Source organism: Macrobrachium nipponense, chromosome 5, assembly GCF_015104395.2.
Source record: "Macrobrachium nipponense isolate FS-2020 chromosome 5, ASM1510439v2, whole genome shotgun sequence".
Lineage (NCBI taxonomy): Eukaryota > Metazoa > Arthropoda > Malacostraca > Decapoda > Palaemonidae > Macrobrachium > Macrobrachium nipponense.
Window position 1 is genome coordinate 52,689,479 of NC_061107.1, and position 17,202 is coordinate 52,706,680.

Genomic DNA, 17,202 nt, shown 5'->3' on the forward strand with positions numbered 1-17,202 from the left:
TAAGCACGGCCTTAGTGGGTCCGTTAATGGCGAAGCCAAAACCGCTGTTTACCTTGACTCCGGGGTCACCAGTTGTGAGGTCACAATGAGGCAGAACTGAGTACTATATGATTTATTACCTGGGCATGCAGTATACGTAGCAGTGGGCGGATGGAAACAGAGTTCCCAATCCCCGAGTATTGCCCCCTGCACACAGACAGAGGAGAATTAGTGTTTCTTAGCAGTTAATAAAATGACAATTAGCAAAAGACATATTGGACATACATTGATGAATTATATATTGGCGAAAAGGCCAGGAAATTCTACATACAAATATATTCATGTGATTCTTGCTTTGCTAGATGAGATACAAAATTGTGATCAGTGGGTAAAGGTCTTTATAACGCCTCTTACTGTTAGCTCGAGTCTAGCTTCCTTGACTGACATTTCTGTTCTTTTTATTAACAAGTGAGGCTCTGTGTTGTATGTAAAAGGAGCACTCTTTAGATTTTGCGTAATGGGCTAGCCCACAATTGATACATTTTGATTGGTTACAGTTCCAATTAGTGGTATGGTTATCTGATGCACGTACTGCCTTTTTATGACGAACTTCTCTATTTTGCCTGAGAATTTTGGCCTGTAAATTTGATTTTGGCAATGTTGATATTTTTATTCTTGTCTTTCCTACTTGAAATTTAGTATATTTCTAGATCATGAATATTGTTATATCTCAATTTTAAGGAATCTAATAGTAGTAGTTTTGAAGGAAGTTTTTCTTGTTCGTTGTTGGGTAGAATGACTGTGCCTTGTACATAATTCAATGTTTCGGGGCTTGTGATTGTTATTTTTTTTATCATTTATTTTCATTATACTTAAAAAGGCAGACTGCTTTTTGTTGGTTACTTGGATTAACCACCTTTGATGTGTCTACATTCCTTGTCCTGTGTTGAATATATGTTGAGTAACTTGTTTTCTAGTATAATTGTTGGAATTTTGTTTTCAGTTTTGAGGACTAGAAATCTTCACCAGTTATCTGGTCCAAAGAGGTCATCAATATATACCAATGTGGGATTCAGTCAGTAATTTTTGTTTCTTTTCGGTCCTTGTTTTACATGAGTTGCTTGTCTGTTAGAATTGCTATGTTTTCCTGTATTGGCGGGAGGATTACGTTTCTATTCGCCAACCTGAGCAGCGTGCATTCAACAATAGTAACACTATCCTATTTCGAATAATAACGGTGTAATTCACGTACAGTAAATTATTAGAACACTTTTTAGTTGCAAATGTACACCCAGATATTCTTTTATTTACCTAAAACTTACACATAGTGTAACTATTTAAAGCCATGGACACAGTGTTACCATGCGCGACCACCACAGGCGGATGGACAGGGGAAAAAAAGAAAAAAAAACCAAGAGTATAGTTGTCGCAATCACTTGGCAGATGTCGTGAAACTCGGCGACGGTGAGCGCACATGAAGATTTAAGCGTAATTCCGCTTTTACGACGTACGTGGCCTTGAATCGTTGATGTGTGATCCAGCCTTAACAAGCAATTTTGTACTGTCGACTGTTTGTGGGGTTTGATCAAGACCACCGAGAATAGAAGGCCTGTTCGATGTGACGTCATGACGTAATAACGTCGACGACCCTGGTAATCCGACTCTCCGACAAGAGTGACTGGCAACTCACTTCCGACTCTCCTTTCTCTACATCACTTGGACACAAGGTATTTTCGTTGTTCCATTGTTTTATATATGAACTGGAACGTAAAACTTATATGTCATCATGAGGTAGCAAGCCATGGGTACATCTAGTGTCCTTTTTTGGGCAAATTTACTTTGGTTAGCAGATAAACTCGGCAATAAGTTCACTGTAACAGGTATTACCTATTTGACTTTTCTCTCTGGATGGCTTTCGACTGCAATATAAATACAGTCTGCATTCTAGGTAGGAGTTGTGAGCAACAAGGTCAGGCACAATATAAAGAATGACTGATTTAGCCTACATTGAATTTTAGTAGGAATTCATGTCAGTCAACCAATGCTTAACAGAGTCGAATAAGTATAGGCTAGCCTAAGTTAAAGAACTCCCAGTGTAGCCTAGCTAGTGGTGGGGAAATAGGCAAGTTTCCATTAACAATAGTCATAGGCACGGGACAAACCTTTTGGGCCTAGATGGGTTAGGGTGAAAAAAGGTAGACGCATAGTATTCTAAGGATTACAGGTTTAAAACAGTTGCCTATATTAGAAATTTCACTAACCTAACCTAACCTAACCTATCCTCATTGCATTACTAGCTTTCAGTGCTCATTTATGCGTAAAAATATTAAAAGACCGTAAAAATATTAAAAGACCATCTTTCTTCTTCCACAGGTAAAGCTTCAATACAGATTAATGAAATGCCATACTTATGCCACAATGCCTTGCTACAGTTAAGCCTAACTGTACAGTACATGCATTTTTCATGTCAATGAAGTACGTCACTTAGGAGATCTCAAGTCAATGAAGTACGTCACTTAGGAGATCTCAAGATACCTACAGAGGTTCATGATACAAATATCATTAAGCAGATATTTAATAACTCCAGAGAGCTGATACTGCTGAATGTATTTCTAACACTGCAATATATATATTACATTTCTGTTATAAAACTATTATTTCATTTGGCAATAATTTTAGCTCTAGTTATGACTGAATAAATTTGATTATTCATCAGAGCAGGTAATATTGTGTTTTTGTTATACCTATAATTGTTCCCCACAAAGTTACTGTACCATCAGGAGAGAGTTTGTTCAAACAGGTCTGCCCAGCATCATAACAAAAGGACTCGAATTTTCTTATGTACATTAAGAGTAAATGTAAATCATTACTACCCAATGACAAAATAGTGATACTGATGGTGGATGAAACTCACATACTTATACCACATTTTCATTATAAAGGCAAAAATGTTGTTGGTTCAGCCTTTGGCTATAGTGAAGCTGCAACAGGTGCATTTTACTTTGTTGAACAGGTAAAGTTAAGTTGCACAAATTCCCAATTAAAGCATAAAAGCTGATGTTCTGCACTGCACACTGAAGGTAATTATAGGCTTAGAAAAAATCATTTTTTCAATGTTTTGCATTGTAACATCATAATGCTATCATTGGGAAAGCAATGTCCTATTTTCCCAGCATTCCACACCTGTCTAAAGTTCACCCTCACCCATTTCAGAGTAACAAATGCCCTTTTTCGTGTGTTTCAGTAAAATTATTAAAATATATCAGGAATAATTGACTTGGCTAGAAAGTTATAAATAAAACAATGAAGTTACCTCAGTTTGATGTCAATAATTTGGAAAACGAAATTCATTATGCACCATTCAGCCCTTTGAAAAACTTCATGATATAGATGTTTACTCTATGAACATTCATATAAACTTCATTAAAAGCATTATCTCCCTACACCTTTGAGAAACAAAATGTTCATTTAGTTTTACAAATATCCAATAAATATATCGTTCAACTTGACTAACTATTGGAAAAAAATCACTCCCTTTTTATTCAAGATGCAAATGTAAAAATTTTACATCTGGTCGACAATCATGAATTTAAATGTTTAAATGTCAAAAGGTAAATAATAGACAAGCTGCCCAATAAGTAATGAACGTTATAGTACAGAAAAACAGAGAAATTAACAATATGGGTTTCTACTAACGTTTCATTGAGTAATTGTTGTTCAAGAAAATAACTATTGTAGCCAAAGAGAAAGGTAGAAAATTTAAATACCAAATAATGACTGTATGTAAGAGAGAATTATTTCATTCGCATTTAGTAGAAAGACCCATGTTTTTTTGTAATGTAAACCTATGCACTTTATTCTTTGGTAGACTGTATTGTAACTAAACAAATTGTTTTTGGTTCAGCATTTTATATTAATCTTATAAGTTGTGTTTCGAGTAAGTATTATTTGGTGTACACTAATCAGTTTAGACGAGAAAATAAGTAAATCAATAACTGGCAAACCAAAAATGATAGATTTTGACGAGGGTTTCTGGCAGCGTAGTCAGTGCTAGCAGCTCGGACTACCCGTGCTTACGTCACGAAAACATCGAACAGGCCTTCTTTCTTGGTGGTCTTGGTACAATCCCGTCACGTAAGTCGGAATATTACGTAACTAAATCGTAAAAAAATCGTCATGCCTTCACAGAACTCGCTGTCCTGTAAAAACTGATAAATGTGGGTGTGGCCTAAATCATCGGTGACTTGCGGGTACGAACGTAAATACCAAATCTCATCTCAACTTGCGCAATGATGTTGTAATGGTTCATTGCAGAAGTCGTCATGGAGTCGATATCAACTTTTTTTTTTTTTTTAGCCCAAGCCCTGCGACTATAGGAGATAGATTGTTAAACCCAGCCTTTACGAAAGTCGCCGTCTGAAATCACCAATGTGTGACCCAGGTCTTTTAACATCTATATATATATATAGATATATATATAGATATATATCTATCATATCTAATAAAAGGAGCCCATAAAAACACCAAAATGTAGAGAGAAAAGTACTATATTTCAGAGACTGCTGTCTCTCTCTTCAGGTATATGAATGAGAAAAGTTGACAGAAAAGGTGGTATTTATACCAAGAGATCCGTCCACAAGTAAGCCAATTTGGCTCACCCCCGCTGAGAATCTTCCTTTAATCTTCTTAAGTGTTGGTTGAATGAAAACTTGGTCGACGACATCTGAAATCCACGCGCCTTTTGAGATGTTCATTACCTGCTTCTCTTTTATTAAGGCCGATTCCATCATTTGACTCTTGTACCGGCAGTTGCTGCTATAAATTACACGTGACAAATTCCAGTTTATTTTATGGTTATGTTCATTTATATGGTTGAAAATAGCCGAGTTCTGTTGTCCATACCTAACTGACCGTTTGTGTTGTATTAATCTCTGGGGAAGTGATTTACCTGTAAATCCGATGTAAGATTGGTCCCAGTTTTGGCATGGGATCTCATAGACCCCAGAGTCCTTGGGAGATGTCTTTTGTTGGACGTTAATCAGGGATTTGGCTAAGGTGTTTGGGTAGGTAAATGCAAAAGGGTTGGATTTCCCAAGTGTGTGGGTTACTCTCTTAATCGTCTCCAGGTGAGGAATTTTTATTTTATTGTTGGGTGGGTCTCTGGTCTTGTCTTTAGGAGGTCGGTAGAAAATTACGTTTGCTTTTTTAATTGCTTTCTCAATTATATGGTCAGGATACTTTAAAGACGAAAGTTGCTTGCGAATTAGTTCAAATTCTTTTTCCAGGAAATCTGGGGAACAAATTCGTAAGGCTCTTAAGAATAGGTTGCTAGCTACACCTATCTTGATAGTAATGTCGTGATAGCTAAAGTAGTGAATATATGAAAGTGAGAACGTTGGTTTTCTGTATATGGTAAATTTGTATTCTGTCGTGTCTCTGATTATTAAAACATCAAGAAAAGGAATTTTGTTGTCTGTTTCCCATTCAACTTTAAATTTGATGCTGGGCACTAATGCGTTTAATTTTGAGAGGAATTCATTTAAATTACCCCACCTATTATCCCAAAATGTTAGGATATCATCCACGTATCTCATCCACAGCATGTTTTTGGGTTTTATTGCATTTATTACTGTAGTTTCAAAGTATTCCATGTACAAATTGGCTAAAACAGGACTTAATGGACTACCCATACTACACCCGAATTTTTGCTTGTAGAATGATTCCCCGAATGAAAATACGTTATTAGATGCACATAATTCAACTAACTTAATTATTTTGTCAAGCGCCAATGGGAAATGATCTGAATAGGGGGATAATTTTTCCCTTAAAAACTGAAGAACGTCCTGTACTGGTACTTTTGTGAATAGGGAGTCTACGTCAAGGCTTAAAAGTTTTATGTTGTGAAGTGGTATATGTGCTTCTCTGAATTTGTGACAAAAATCTTCCGAATGTTTAATGTGACTGGGAGAAAAAGGAGAAAGGAGGCCAGCTAACCATTTAGAAATTTTGTAATTGAAAGCTCCGGCGCATGAAACGATGGGTCTGAATGGAAGATTGTCTTTCTGAGTTTTGGGAAGGCCATAAAAGTAGGGTAATTTAGGATTAATTCCTTTAAATTTCTCCAATAGTTCAATACTCTTTTTGCCTTGGCCAATTAATCTTACTTTCCGAAAAAATTCTGTGGGAACGTTTTGGAGGGGATTTTTCGTCAGTTTTTCGTACGTGTTTGTGTCGCTAAGGAGCTGGTTGATTTTGTCGAGCTCCTTAGCGACACAAACACTTACGAAAAATCAGATGTCGTCGACCAAGTTTTCATTCAACCAACGCTTAAGAAGATTATCAGCGGGGGTGACCTAAATTGGCTTACTTGTGGACGGATCTCTTGATATAAATACCACCTTTTCTGTAAACTTTTCTCATTCATATACCTGAAGAGAGAGACAGCAGTCTCTGAAATATAGTGCTTTTCTCTCTACATTTTGGTGTTTTTATGGGCTCCTTTTATTAGATGGAATTCTGTTGTTACAGAACATTTTTACCTGTCATATATATATATATATATATATATATATATATATATATATATATATATATATATATAATATATATATATATATATGTGTGTGTGTGTAAAACAGAAGCGAGTGATAATCAAAATATCAGATACGGACGAAGGCACATGGAAAATAGTTGATAACTAATAAGAAAGTCTCGAGAGACGTTAGCAAGTCAACAAGTGATGTCAATCATCGTGTTATGTGTATAACATTAAGTGAAGAGCAAAACTGCAAGTCCGTAGACCAGGTCGAACCAATTTACCGAGATCAGAGGTTAATAGCAAGTGCAGTACAGTACACAACTAATGCAAGTCTTGACCTCACGTACACAGTGACCTCTTTCGAGATATTACCGTGACATCGTATCAGTCGTTGAGAAATGCAGTGAAAATAGAGCATGAATATAATTGAAAAAGTGAACGCTTTTAGACTAAAAATGAGGAACTTATATTGTTAGTAGGCACCTAATCAAAAACCATAATACTGATGTAACTGATCGTACGAAGGAACAGCAGCAGAGAGTAATGGGGAGTGTCGAGAGTGTGGCAATCTGACTGTGGCCTGGTAGTGATTTGAGGACTTTTAAAATTTCTTCACGAGTGCCCAGTGACTTATGAACGAATCTAAGTCCAAGTGTCGACTTGTAAAAGATACAAGTTTTAACATAGACTCGGTTCAATCACTGGAAGAATATGTTTTAAGTGCCTTTTGAAATAGACTCGGTTCAGTCACTGCAAGCGTTTAAGTCACGATTGCCCCTTTTAAGATACTCAGTCAATTACCCAGAAGATAAGGTGGAATTTTATGAACACTTAAGAGAATAATAAATGTATTTTGGGGAAACAAGTTTATTTACCACCTGCAATTAAAATTTATATTTTAGTGGATAGCTGACACTTAAGTACATGGCGAGGGCAAATACAATTGTTCCTGAAAAAAATGAAAGCCTAATGCTACCAACCAGAAACATTTAAGAAAGCTCCTTCACAACACACACACATACACACACACACACACACACACACATATATATATATATATATATATATATATATAATTATATATATATATATATAATATATATATATATATATATATATATATATATATATGTGTGTGTGTGTATGTAGGTATGTAATTATATGTATGTATATCTTTTACGAGGTCAAAATGACACTCGTTTGAATAAATGGAAAAAAAAAACTCCCAACTTGGTAACGTGGCCTACCTTTCTTGCTTCCCTGAAAGAGTTGCTGTCTGAAGTTAATATCAAACTAGGCATATTCAAACTCCCACAATACCAAAAAATACTTTTTACTTACCAAAATAGCTAACATGAAAATGGAATAAAATGGGTTAAGAATAACTAAAAAAGGAAAATTAAACTATCATATTCTTCCCAAAATCTTTTTTAAGCAAGTGCCCCCTCTTATTTCTTTCTGTCCAAAAATTCATAGTCATCATAAGTTAAAACACGTCTAGTGAAATCCCATTTTTCTATATGGTGACTTCGAGTTCATCTGAAAATGAGAATATAATTATCAGACAATTAAACATTGAAGTTCATAAATAAAATGTGCATCACATAGCACTTCCCTTTCTCTAGAACCAAATTGAATGTCATTTTACTTTTACCTTGTCCGACGGACTTCCAACGCCTCTTCTACGCCGAAATCACTACTGTCCACTTTGAAAGTTTGTCGTCTAATTCGCCCGTTAATTCACATACTAGATATTATATGTCATTTTCTGTGACTCGTATTACGAAAACACACCCACTAACCGAAGTACAGATACACCCATGCTACATACATGAAACTCGATAAGTTTCCCGTGATTAACTCATGTCTTTGAAATGCGTCAATGAACTCAATTATGCACACATGTTTCCTATTTGTTTTCATCTCAGTATCTCCAAGGAATCTAGCGTTTTGCATCTGTCTTTAACCAGCAAGAGCTAAGGTTGTCAACCCCACTATTTAATTTATATATATCTCTACCAGTGCATTTAAGATGGCTCGGCCTCCTCTGTGCACCCCTATCGCACACTACATTGGTTACTGGTATATACTAGTTCATAATGTCTTTTAATTTGCCACAAGATTTAGAGCTACTTCTGTTGCTGGGGTTCTCTTACTCTGTCGGCTGCATAGAAGTTTGATGGCGCCTACAACACATTGTGACCATCACTATAGCTACCATAACCGCAATCACTGGAACTGTGTAGTGTTCGTCAAAGAAGAATTCATCCCCATCGTTATCTTCTAGTGGTGGAACTGTAACCGTCTCCAGTGTAGGTGGAACTTTAACTGCCACGTGGTTCCCATGTAGGTGTTTCATGAACACCTTTGTCGAATAATTGTAGATACCGGCTGGGTGCATAAACCACCTCGAAATGACTCTGCATGAGCCATTATTAAGGGTTTGCGACCCCTGTAAGTGTATCCTAAAACCTTTGTTGCTGAACTGTAAATTCAACGTCTTCTAATGAAGGAATCGTAACCACCACCTCGTTGCCGACTTGAAATATCCCGCAACTTCCATGCAAGTGCGTCCTGCACCCACCTCATAGAAGTATTGTAGACTCCTGATTTGTCCCAGAATTTATCCTGAGACAATTACAATTCATCGATGATATCTCGTCCTTGCAATGGCGACCCATGACATTGTCGCCTGTGTGAAGATCCGACCTCTGGCGCTGTCGATCCTAAATTATTTTTATTGTCACCACTCGTGTGAGCTTGGGAATTCTCTAGTCATCATGTGTCCGTGTTTAGTCAATAATAGGTTCTAACTGACCCCTTGACAAGTCCACATGATTTTAAAAAAATAGTCTTGCTTTAACAGACGTATCTGTTATGTACTAACATACCCAATCTCCGTCAATTATCAAAGACTGAAATTCCTCACTAAAAAAAATTATCTTTAACTAATGACCCCTATTTAGCTTACTGGGAGAATTATTATCACTAACTGACCACTAGTGGCGTAGCTGGGAGTCTGTCAGTGGGTGGGCTCCTAGCGGGCACAGCTGAATATGAGGGGCCACTAGGCCTTGGAGGAATAATAAGATTATTCCTCCAAGCGCTAGGCAAGCGGAGCTAGCCTTTACAGCTTGTGGGTTTGGGGGAGTGCTGTAAGCCCCCCAACGAAATTTGGAAATGTGACCAATTTCAGAGGCATTCTGAAGCCAAATGTCAGGCATTATCCAGGTATCTGTGATTCTGTTATATTGTATTAAGTAAAACCGGGATGTACAGAAATCAGATGCATTATAATTATCTGTAATTACAGAATGGGAATTACAGATATGAAAGTGAAAAACATAAAGTGAGCTATGGAAAACACAACAATTCCTGTGCATATAGAAATTGTAAAACATAAGTATGAAAATACAAGAAAAAAAAAAAAGACTTTTATAAGTCTGTTATGTAATACGTACTCTTGATAAAAAAAATTAAATGAATGAACTATATATATATATATATATATAGTATATATATATATATATATATAATATATATATATATATATATATATTGTAGGAAGCCCACTAGAATTTGGAAAAATTTTAGTGGGCTTCCTACAACATATTAGAACACGGATACAGTTTAAATTTGCTATGTATATATATATATATATATATATATATATATATATATATATATATATATATTATACATATATATATAAATATATGTATATATATATATATATATATATATATATATATATATATATATATATATAATTCAAAATTCCACCTCGTCTCCTCCCAGAAAATACAGTTACATGGAAGATTTAGGCCTTGACTCAAGGACGAGGGGTTTGAACAAGAAAAAAAAAGGTTGAAACTAAACTTTCCAGGCATAAGGCCAGGGTTATGAAGAGGGAGGAATTTACATAAAAGCTGGACTCTAGTTTTAAAAGCACTGTATTTACATAAATTTACAGAGGTCCAGAAACACAAAGTAGTGGGACTTCTCTCACAGTTCACCCGGACACGTGGGGGAGCAGGCCGGTCATGTATTTAGGAAAATTGCGCAACGGAGCAAAATTGCAAGCTTGAAGGACTTCCAAGTAATACCACAGCCAGGCACAGCGTTTGTCTTTAGTGAGGATGCAGGATGTCTTCTTCTCTAAGTCTGGACACTATGGACTTTAAGAAATATACTTGGGCTTCCCAAAGCATGGGAAAGCAGGCCCAGGAAGGGGGCGGGGGGCAGCAGCGTCTGGTAAGTAATGACTGTATGTAAGAGAATTATTTCATTCACATATAGTAGAAAGAACCATGTTTTTTTGTAATGTAAACCTATGCACTGCTGTTTATTCTTTGGTAGACTGTATTGTAACAAAACAAATTGTTTTGGTTCAGCATTTTATATTAATCTTATAAGTTGTTTTTCGAGTAAGTATTATTTGGTGTACACTAATCAGTGTAGACGAGAAAATAAGTAAATCAATAACTGCCAGACCTAAAATGATAGATTTTGACGAGGGTTTGTTTACATCAGTGCTAGCAGTTCAGACTACCCGTGCTTACGTCACAAAACATCGAACAGGCCTTCTTTCTCGGTGGTCTTGGTTTGATCCTGTGTTGTAGGCCTATACGTATATATTGGGTTGTGGTCTCGTAGGATTCTGTGATGGTAATTACTTCATAGCAAAGAAAGATAAAAGGAAAGATAAACGCTTTTTCAAGAAGTTCAGCAGCAAGGAGGCATTAGCGCATTGTGTTGGAGGGGCCTGTTCTCATGATGGTTCTAGTATCAGCAGGAGTGTTGTGGAACTCGTCAGGCGCCGACGTGACGTGAGAAACGCCGCGATTTCTGATGCAATACCTCATCTAGATTCATCTAAGAAGTTCCGGTAGTGTCTGGAGTCTGATATTCACCGTAGGCTCCACACCCAGAGTGCCGTATAAATACGACGGACGAAGTAGGAGTAAGAGAGATCATCAGTTAATCATAGAGATCATTAGTAAGAGAGAGAAAAAGAGACCGACGAAAGATCAGAGGAAAAGTTGCTCGAGAGTTGGTTGGATTCTGGTCTAGTCGTCTTCAGGAGTGGACGACCGAGTTATCTCTATGTTGAACAGATTTCAGAGAAGAAAATGTCCTGCTAGAGGTTTTGGGGAGTTCCTGCCTTTCAAGTATCAAGAGTAGACATTATTTTCTGCAATACAGAGTCAAGGGGACGTCTGCAATCGCCATTCTCCTTTTGTGATGCCATCGCTTTGAGTCGCAAAGCTAACAGGCATGTATTTGAATTACCTCACTGTTCCCCCAGTTCATGCAGTGTAAGATTTTGCTTTTTTATGTAAATAGGAGATACCATTCTGCATTTACCTTTGTTAGTAAGCTTGTAAATAAACCTTTGTTGTGTTAGTGTTTCTTTCTATATTTGTATCCCCAGTTTCAACAGTTAGTGTTGAAATTTTTTTTTTTATCGAACCTGAAGCGGACCTCTCTCTCAGAGGCTGTACATTGTGGCGACCTTGCTTAGGCTATCAACACTTTAACAGTTTGAAACAGGGAGGATATAGAAAGAACCAGGATGAGTGAGATGGTGAGAGAATTTATTGAGTCGGGTAAGCTCCTAGGTCTAGAGGGGAATGATCTCCGTGAGTATGTTGAAAGGAAAGAGAGGGAAAAGTATGAGAGAGATGAAAGAGCGGCTGAGAGAGAAGTAATGAAAATGCAGCAAGAGAGAGAAATGTTGATAATGCAGCAGGAAGAGAGAGAGACGAGAGCATTATCATGGAGCAGGAAGAGAGAGAGAAGAGCATATGCATGAGCCATGAGCGGAAGAGAGAGAAAGAAAGAGCATCTGCCTGATCATGAAGAGGAAGAGAAAGACATGCATGAGCAGGAAGAGAGAGAGAAAGAGTGTATGCATGACTTGGAAATTGCTCGGTTAAGGGAAAGTACTCGTAACAGTCGGACAGGCGAGAACGAAAGCGGAGCTGATGGTTTAGGCATGAGTGCAGAGTTGAAATTAGGGTATTTCTACAGAAGCAATCCGCGGTGGCCTAGAATATGGCAATTGACGTTTTCCTATGTCATTTTACTTACTGAACAAGAATTTAAAGTAATATTTATTCGGACGACTGGCCAGTACTAAAAACGGCGAAATACATCGGACGCCTCAATCCCTAGTGGATGTCGTATCCGCGGTTACGTTCCTTGCAGTTCATGCAGAACTATTCTTTAGAATTACCCTGCAAGAAACGTAACCGCGGATACGACATCCACTAGGGATTGGGGCGTCCGATGTATTTCGCCGTGTTTAGTACTGGCCCCTGGGGGTTAATTACAGTCGTCCGAATAAATATTACTTTCAATTCTTGTTCAGTAGGTAAAACTGCATAGAAAAACCGCAACTGCCATAGTCTAGGCCGCCACGGATAGCCTAAGTACCATAGATCTACCGAAATGAGTACCAAAGTTTGATGAGGAAGATGTAACAAAATATTTCATGTTTTGAGAAGTTAATGGAACGAGTAGGTTTTCCTAAAGAAATGTGGACTTTGTATTTGCAGTCAGTTTTGAGTGGTAGGGCGCTTACTGTGTATAGTTGCATGTCTAAGGAGGAATGTGATAATTACGATATCATGAAAGAAACGGTTCTTAGGACGTATAGGTTAGTACGGGAGGCGTACCGTAAGAAATTTAGAAATTTGAGAAAGGATGAAAATATTACGTATGTAGAATACGGTAAGAGGTTAGAAAGGCTGTTTTTTGATTGGTTAACTTCTGCTGAAGTTGATGATTTTGATGGTTTAAAGAACTTAGTGTTGTTAGAAAACTGCAAAGATAACGTATCCCCTGAGATTAAACTTTATATAGAGGATAGGCGAGAAGTATCTTTTGCAGGAGCAACTAGGCTAGCTGACGAATATAGTCAAACTCATAATTTGAGTGTTAGTAAGAAACGAAATGATCCTTCGTCTGGTAGAGTACAAAGCAGTAAAGGTTTCAGTCCTAGTAATAGTAATGCGAGTAAGTGACTATTCCTGTTACACATGCGGAAAACCTGGTCATACGTCTAAGGTTTGTAAGAGTAAAATGGCATCTAGTGGCTCAGAATGAACTTATTTCCGATGTAATGGGAAAGGGCATTTAGCGAGAAATTGTGCAGTAGAGAGGGAGGACGGTAAGACACCGGTGTCTCTAGTTAACATTTCGTCAAGTAGGAATGATGTGATGAGAGAAACTAGGAAAATTTTTGGTGAATTTCTGTCAGAAGGCATAGTTTCCTCTCTTGGAGGAGTATTTTCAAGGGAAGTAGTCTTGCTTCGAGACACAGGAGCTGCTGTCTCACTAATTAGGAGAGAGAGTGTGCCACACAGGGCAGAAATCAATATGGAAGAGAAAGTCATGTTAGGTGGATTTTCTAACACTTGTGTTCTTTGTCCTTTGTTGGAGTTGAATTTAGAAAGTCAGGTAGCGTCAGGAGAAGTGAAACTTGCAGTTGTGGACAGTTTGCCCGTCGAAGGCGTTGACATTATTGTCGGTAATGACAGCTTTATCCAAGAATGTGAATCCTGTTGTGAGGAATATTCCAGTGCCTGAAATGGTAGTAACTAGGTCGGGTTTAGATACAGACATAGACTACGGTCATAATTTGTTCGTGGATTTGAACGAGAGTTAGTTCGTGGGCTCGAACGAGAGTAAGTTCGTGGATTCGAACGAGTGTGATAGAGTGGAGAAGCATGCGTGTTTGACTGGATTAAAACATTATGCAGAATTGTTTCCCTGCTGTTTAATCCTTGTTTCTCTTTAGAAAAAAAAATAAAGTCAGTTGATATCATTTTTTTCTCTTTTGTGTGGGGGGCGCGTGATGGTAATTGCTTTATAGCAAAGAAATAAAAGGAAAGGAAAACGCATTTTCGAGAAGTTCGGCAGCAAGGAGGCATTAGCGCATTGTGTTGGAGGGGCCTGTTCTCATGATGGTTCTAGAATCAGCAGGAGTGTTGTGGAACTCGTCAGGCGCCGACGTGACGTGAGAAACGCCGCAATTTCTGATGCAATACCTCGTCTAGATTCATCTAAGAAGTACCGGTAGTCTCGGGAGTCTGTGACGTTCACCTTAGGCTCCGACCCCAGAGTGCCGTATAAATACAACGGATGGAGTAGGAGTAAGAGAGATCATTAGTAAGAAAGACAGACCAGATTATCAGTGAGAGATCAGCAGCAGAGATCATCCGAGAGAGATAAGAGAAAAAGGGACCGACGAAGGATCAGAGGAAAAGTTGCTCGAGAGTTGGTTGGATTCTGGTCTAGTCGTCTTCAGGAGTGGACGACCGAGTTATCTCTACGTTGAACAGATTTCAGAGAAGAAAATGTCCTGCTAGAGGTTTTGGGGAGTTCCTGCCTTTCAAGTATCAAGAGTAGACATTATTTTCTGCAATACAGAGTCAAGGGGACGTCTGCAATCGCCATTCTCCTTTTGTGTTGCCATCGCTTCGAGTTGGAAAGCTAACAAGCAAGTATTTGAATTATTTCACTGTTCCGCCAGTTCATGCAGTGTAAGATTTTGCTTTTTTATGTAAATAGGAGATACTATTCTGCATTTACCTTTGTTAGTAAGCTTGTAAATAAACCTTTGTTGTGTTAAGTGTTTCTTTCTGTATTTGTATCCTCAGTTTCAACTGTTGGTGTTGAAATTTTTTTTTTTTTTTTACATCGAACCTGAAGCGGACCTCTCTCTTAGAGGCCGTAACAGATTCTTTGTAATTCACCCAGACAGTCGGGTAAGGCCCCGTCCACACGGCCGAGCTTTGCCCGACGAACTTTGTTCGATGTGACGTCAGAAGCGGAGAAACCGCTACAAAGTTCTGACTTTTCTCGCAGTTTCTCCGTTTCTGACGTCACATCGGACAAAGTTCGTCGACCAAAGTTTAGTTTATATGTATTTCATTATTGGGACGAACTGGTGTTAAATTCTGTAAAATGATTGCTGATTTTACTTTGTCTCGAAGTTTGTATGTTTGAATTGATTTGTTTTTAATTGTTGTATTGTATGCTGGTTATTCGATCCAGCAGTTGTTTGTTTTTCATAATTAAATATTAATAAGTATTTTTTCATATTATAATTCCCTCTTTGTATTTTAAGGATTCAGAACATAATTCATTCTCGTGTTGGTGTGTTTAATACATAAAATTGTCTATACAAATTTATATTGTTCCCTGTCTTGGTGGGTAGGTAGTTATAAGTACTAACTATGAAGCACTCATTACAACCACAAGATGAAGCATGTTGTTAATTATTGATTCAGTTACTTTGATCAAAGCATTTGATCTTTTTGCTCTGGAAAATTATGAATTTGTAATACTATTGGTCCTTTTCTGTAGTGATAAGATGTTGGTTTGAGGGGTTATTTAGTTTATCGTTATTAGTATAATATTTGGGTCTTGTAGATGGTGGGGGTGTGATTGTTATATTTTGGTTTGTTTTAATGGTACGGTTTTCATTAGTATTAAAATCAGCGAATGCTATCATTAGGACTGTCCGTTGAGAATTGTAAGGGGATTAATTGATTCTTTACTGTCAAAATCATGATTGTATGAGTGTGTACCTATTTCTGCTTGTGATGAGGTCAGTACAATGTCTTCTTTTAAAATGTTCTCCCGGTGTAGTTGGAGTTTCTTTGAATTTATTTAATTTTCAATATTCAATTTTTTTCCCTTAGGTGTCGTTCGATCCAGTATTCTCTTCTTTTAGAATCAGCCTTCAGAGTCACAAAATGAGACTATCATAACTATCACACAAAACCAAACAATGAAGATTGAATGAGATGCAGTTTATATTTTATTAATGTTTATTTCATAAAACTGATTACAATAGTAAGTACATTAAATCACATTCTGTTACTTATTTACAATAATACACTTGTCTGCTGAATATTACCTACTGTAGTACTGATATAAAGAATCATCTGTAATTAAAACAAATTCAAATGAACACAGTAAATTTGCTAAAATACTATGTATTACTGCATGATGATGATCACTTAGCCCCAAAGACAATATATATATATATATATATATATATATTCAATATAATATATAAATATTATATATAATATATAATAATATATAATTAATATATATATATATATATATATAATAATAATAATATATATAATAATATCTATATATATATATATATATGATATATATATATATATATAATATATATATATAAATATATACTATATATAATCTCTATATATATATATATCTATATAATTACCTATTGAGAAATGGGACAAAATAAATCCTGGTACTTTATATAAAAAAAAATATTTAAGAATGATGGAACTTTTTAACAGTAGAAAAGTCAGTAAAAATGGAAAGAAATAACTATACAAAATATAAGCCAGCAGATTCCATACAATCACCATTCACACATTACAGGTAAACACTATGCAACCATACACAAAACAAAAGTTTAAAGAACGTGCCGATTTACCCTATCTTGCAAATAAATAGTACAATGAAATTTCTTTCTTGGTAATGGAAGTTAATCAATCATGTGGGAGACATTTTACTCATACATTCAAAGGTAAAAAATACATTTCCTTAAAATGCAATGCCAAAATATTATATTTAATTGATTTTTTATTAGGTTCATCTACATGTTCACTATGATTTAGGATATA

General features: G+C 36.6%; 1 long non-coding RNA gene across 1 annotated transcript in view; it reads left to right on the forward strand.

Annotated features, from left to right (window-relative positions):
• The first annotated feature begins 10,551 nt into the window (after positions 1–10,551).
• The window catches only part of LOC135215301 (uncharacterized), a 61,861-nt gene continuing 55,210 nt past the window's right edge, over positions 10,552–17,202 (forward strand). Inside the window, exon 1 of the long non-coding RNA XR_010314666.1 lies at positions 10,552–10,771. This is a non-coding gene — a long non-coding RNA (uncharacterized LOC135215301). The remainder of the gene's footprint in view (positions 10,772–17,202) is intronic.